Here is a 6,000-nt window from a genome sequence, read left to right on the forward strand (position 1 = left end):
TAGATTTGGTTAAGAAGTCTGAACACTCTTTCTTAAGCAATAAGAGCTTGTGCCATTTGGCAGTCAGTTCAGCTATTAATTCTTGGATTCAAAAATATAGTAGCAGTTCTCTGCTCTTTATATGACGCTCAGCATACTGTGCATGTGGAAAAAAAACCCCATTAATCACAACACACCCTCTGCTACTTCCTTGTGATCCATGATTAAACAGATTCTGCTTGAGAACATAGTGTAAAACCAGGCCTGGCTTTCATCCCATTTATTGACTTTAGGTAGAACAACCCTTCCTTAAGCATTAAGCAGCCCCATGAAATATGGGTCAGAGTGATCCGGATTCCTCTGTCCTTATACATGTGAGAAGCACCACTGAATGTACTGGGCCTGTTCTGGTGACTAATGAGCATTGGATCAAGCTCACTGAGGATCAATGTTAGTATTGCATAGAACAGAAAATCCCTACGTTCTTCAGTAGATAAAATTGGAATGTGTCATGATCTAGTTTCAAATGAGACATCATAATGGCTTATCTATGTTCTTTGAGTAAATTTACAATGAATCTAGGGGAGATTATTAATTAAAATACGTTTTTCATTGATGGAAGAGTGGCCATCTAGTTTGATGTGTCAGAATGTTCCTTTTTGAATTGTACAAAGCATTGCATTTCAGTTTTTAATTACCCTGTTGAACCACTGCAGGACTCATTGTCTAACCAAACTGATGCCTAAAAGCAATACTACAACATTTGGAATGGTTACAGATTAGCTCCGTGGCTATTCTCACTATCGATAAGTCAGTACATGTGGTTTGACATCTGGGCAGCAAATCCATTTCAGGCACTGATCCCATCTGGTATGGCTAGAATGGGTAATTCTGCTGGAGCCAGCCAAATAGGGAATGGAGCTGCATGAAGGCGGTTTAGAGGCAGCATGGTCTGAAGAATAGGGCACTGGACTGGGAGTGAGGAGACAGGAATTTATTTCCAGCTTTGCCCCTGGCATGTTGTGTGACTCTTGGCATGTCACCTCACGTCTCTGGCCCGTGTTCCTGCTCGCACTCTCTGTCTTGTCTAGTTGGATTTTAAGTTATCTGGGATAGGGTCCCACTATGTGACTGTACGTCATCTGGTGCAATGGAATCTGATCTCAATTGGGGCCTACAGGCTTAATGTGATAACATTATTATCATTAATAATAATCATTAATCAGATTTTGTTTGATTAATTGTCACAGGGGATCTGTTTCCAAATTCATCCCCTCTCAACTACTAATTTATTCACAAGTTCAACTGAATAATTATTTTTGTATCAAACATTTTTCACATGTTGATATTTAATGATATAAGCATCTTCCTTTGAAACATGGACTCATATTCATTACCAATGTTATATGTGAAAAAGGACTCCGTTTTTGGTTTGTGATAATGTGTGAGGAAGAAATTGAATTTCAAGCAGTTTTGCATTTTGTAATGAATATTTTGCATTAGGGACACATGGATGGGGCAGGACAAGATTAACCCATCACTGGGTCCTGGGCAACACACTTCAGGTTTGCTCCAGCTACCCCTCCACCTGGTTTGGCCCATCCATTCCGCACACACACACACACGCACACAAATTTGGGCCCTAAATACGTGCCTAATTTGCTTCTGTGTTATTCAGGTTCTGGGTAGGAGTCCTGCCACTTCCTAAACTGAATCTGTTGTGTGAACAGAGGACAGCAATCTCCAGGGTTTCTCTGTTTAGTGCCCTCACCAGATTTCCTCCTTCTGTACCCTTGACCTGACCTCCAGGCCTACTTTTTGTTGTTGTTGCATCTTCTCTCTATATTGTGTCTTTGTGGTCCCGCCCTACTCCTAGGAGGGAGAGGGAGGTGTCAGTGGTTCTGTATTGGCGCCATTTCAGGGGGCCCCATCACCCCTGTGCAGAGATCCAAATAGGCCAGAATTTATCACAAGAATCTGCAGTGGGAGCTCTGCTGTTCAACATATTCATAAATTATCTGGAAAAGGGGGTAAATGGTGAGGTGGCAAAGTTTGCAGATGATACTTAATTATTCAAGATAGTTAAGTCCAAAGCTGACTGTGAGGCGTTACAAAGGGATCTCACAAAACTGGGTGACTGGATAACAAAATGCCAGATGAAACTCAGTGTTGATAAATGCAAAGTAATAAACATTGGAAAACGTAATCCCAACTATACATACAAAGGGATGGGGTTTAAACTAGCTGTTACCACTCAAGAAAGAGATCTTGGAGTCATTGTGGATAGTTCTCTGGAAACATCTGCTCAATGTGCAGTGGCAGTCAAAGAAGGTAGTAACATTAGGAACCATTAGGAAGGGGATAGATAAGAAGACAGAAAATACCATAATGCCACTTTATAAATCCATAGTACGCCCACACCTTGAATACTGCATGCCGTTCTGGTCGTCCCATCTCTAGATGTCCCTACACCTCTGACTGCCAGAAGCTGGAACTGGATGACAGGGGATGGATAACTTGCTAATTGCCCTGTTCTGTTCATTCCCTCTGAAACATCTGGTTCTGGCCACGGTCAGAAGACAGAATAACAGGCTAGATGGAGCACTGGTCTGACCCAGTATGGCCATTCTTATGTTCTTAATTAGTATGTCACAAAAACACAGTGACATTTGCTGACTTACTTGTGACCAGGGGCAGCACCAATAAACCTATCACTTTCAGCTGTGATCAAGAATGTAAAGGACCATTCTTGATATGATGCCCTCTTGCTTTTCTATTGCTAGTAGTTTCATTGATTCCCTATCTTAGCTGTTAGTTGGCCATCCACCTGTATTTCTTATTTCAGTTTCTACTCTTCTGTAGGTTATAACTTACTGCCCCATCATCATCTTTAGCTGCAGAAATTGACTACCTTTAAAACTGCTGATCTAGACCTGTCGGTCTGTTTTCTCAGCTTTATAAATGATGCTGTCCAGGTGAAGGATGCTATATTGATGAACATTGTGGATATGCTTGCTCTACTTCAGGCTGCACAGTTTGAGAGATGCAAACAAGTCCGCAGGATGTTCTGGTGAACACAAGGAAGCGGAAAAGTAACGGCAATATTAGGGAAGACCTGGATATCATATACATTATGAATAGAAAGTTCATGTGACTTTATCACGAAGTTGATAGTTCATAAGCTCTTCCTGTCTTTGTTGTTTGATTGTTTACACTAAAGAATGGATACAGAAAATCCTGTTGTTTAATTTCAAAATGAAATGATCCTTTTTTATTGTTGTCTTCTGCTCGCTTTGTGGTGGGGTCATGTGGATGGCATCCTGAGGTTCGGTAACCATTTTGAAAGGTTGTAACACTCCAAAACAGCGAGTGAGATAGTGATATAATTGGTGTCAAGTATCAGAGGGGTAGCCGTGTTAGTCTGAATCTGTAAAAAGCAACAGAGGGTCCTGTGGCACCTTTGAGACTAACAGAAGTACTGGGAGCATAAGCTTTCGTGGGTAAGAACCTGCTACAAGACAGGCCCAGAAGAGAAACCAACAGAACTCCACTGGCCATCACCTACAGTCCTCAGCTTAAACCTCTCCAACGCATCATCAGTGATCTACAACCCATCCTGGACAATGATCCCTCACTTTCACAGACCTTGGGAGGCAGGCCAGTCCTCGCCCACAGACAACCTGCCAACCTTAAGCATATTCTCACCAGCAACCACGCACCGCACCATAACAACTCTAACTCAGGAACCAACCCATGCAACAAACCTCGATGCCAACTCTGCCCACATATCTACACCAGCAACACCATCACTGGACCTAACCAGATCAGCTACAACATCACCGCTCATTCACCTGCACGTCCACCAATGTTATATATGCCATCATATGCCAGCAATGCCCCTCTGCTATGTACATTGACCAAACTGGACAGTCACTACGCAAGAGGATAAATGGACACAAGTCAGATATCAGGAATGGCAATATACAAAAACCTGTAGGAGAACACTTCAACCTCCCTGGCCACACAATAGCAGATGTAAAAGTAGCCATCTTACAGCAAAAAAACTTCAGGACCAGACTCCAAAGAGAAACTGCTGAGCTCCAGTTCATCTGCAAATTTGACACCATCAGATCAGGATTAAACAAAGACTGTGAATGGCTATCCAACTACAGAAACAGTTTCTCCTCCCTTGGTGTTCACACCTCAACTGCTAGCAGAGCACCTCACCCTCCCTGATTGAACTAACCTTGTTATCTCCACACTGATATATACCTGCCTCTGGAGATTTCCATTACTTGCATCTGAAGAAGTGAGGTTCTTACCCACGAAAGCTTATGCTCCCAGTACTTCTGTTAGTCTCAAAGGTGCCACAGGACCCTCTGTTGCTTGATATAATTGGGTAGACAAAAATGGTGCTAGTTATGTAGCTCTGCCTTAGCGTAAACCTATGCCTGGACAGTAAAGCCCAGATTTTTAATGATATTTAAGAGCCTAAATCCCATCAACAGTCAATGGGATTTAGGCTCCTAAGTATCTAAATCCCTTTTGAAAGTGAGATTGCCTCCTAAATCAGTTATGTGCTGCAGTGGCTGAGCACAGCAGTGTCTAAATGCTTTTAGAAAACTGGGCCTAAGTGCCAGATTTAGAGGTGTGTCTAAATTAATCTAATGAAGTCTAAAGAGACACCCAACTCTGTGAAACTTGCACCTTCTTCCAGCTCCTCTCATTGTGTACATTATATCAATGTAGGCTCCCTCTAGATACATCTTACACTTGGTTATTTATATACTCTAAACTCCCACCTATTTTCCACCATTTGATTTACCTGTCGTCATACACACCACCTCTGAACTTGGCCTGCTGAGTTAGCCAATTAGGATTGGAAATGAAGAATCGGTGGATCATATTCTGCCCTCACGCATTCCATTGTTAAACTAAAACAACTATTACAGTTGGTCACAAAACAGAATTTCCATCCTATGGGGAATTTTGAGATTTAATTTTGTCCAGAATCTGGAGAAAAAGGCAACTGCTCCGGTTTTCTCATGAAATGAAATATTCCAAAAATACTTTGTTTCAACCTTATTGTAATATTTGGTTTCTATAAGATCTCAAAATCTTTCATTTTGACTTTATCGTTTCAGCCCTACAATATAATGTATAAAAGTCCAAATGGTTGGACTTTTATATTAGATTACAAATTGGATTCTAATATAAAAGTCAAAACAACAGTCTAAAATGAAATATGTTTTGCACGTCATCAAAAATGTTGACAAAATCAATATGTTCCTGCAAAACGTTTTGCTCTTGTTGAATCCGCATCTGTCTAATGGAAAACTGTTCTGTCGGAAAACTTTTAACTGGCTCTAGAAAATACATTGACTTAATGAGCTAGATTGTGTTCTCAAACCAGTGTAACTGAATACTGATGTACTGGATTTACATCAGGATTTACATCAGGGGCAGCATAATCTGGCCGAGTAAATTAATTTGATCTGTGTAATCCGCTGGTATGTCTCCCAAACCAGGAAACACTCGCTGCTGTGACTGAGTCTCTTTCAGGGTAGTTTTATTCTTCAACGTAAAATTTAGGCAGAACATCAAAACCAAAAGGAGTTCTTCTGCCCACCATGGGCTACAGCTCCTAAAGGCTTTTCCCCTTGCCTCTAAGTGCTGAAAGGAGGACATACCCTTCTTTTCAATTCCTCTGCTTCAGAGCCTACGGCAGGAGCCCAATTCCTTCTCAATTGAGCCACTTGCTGGCTTTTATAATCACTTGCTCCCTCCCCAGCTGGGTCTGATAATTGAACCAGGATGGCTGGCCCCAGGCTCTGACCCTTAAAGGGACAAGCCACCTTGTAACAATCTAATTCTTTTCTCATTTTTTCACCAGTGTAACATGGTTGGCTTTAAAGGAGTAGCATCTGATTTACACAGCACCAAGTAAAAGGATGGTCATTCAATGTAAAATTAACATTTCTTTAATCAGTTGATTGATCTTGGCATCCAGTTTGAATTTCT

The sequence above is a fragment of the Trachemys scripta genome, chromosome 14 (assembly GCF_013100865.1).
Source record: "Trachemys scripta elegans isolate TJP31775 chromosome 14, CAS_Tse_1.0, whole genome shotgun sequence".
Classification (NCBI taxonomy): domain Eukaryota; kingdom Metazoa; phylum Chordata; order Testudines; family Emydidae; genus Trachemys; species Trachemys scripta.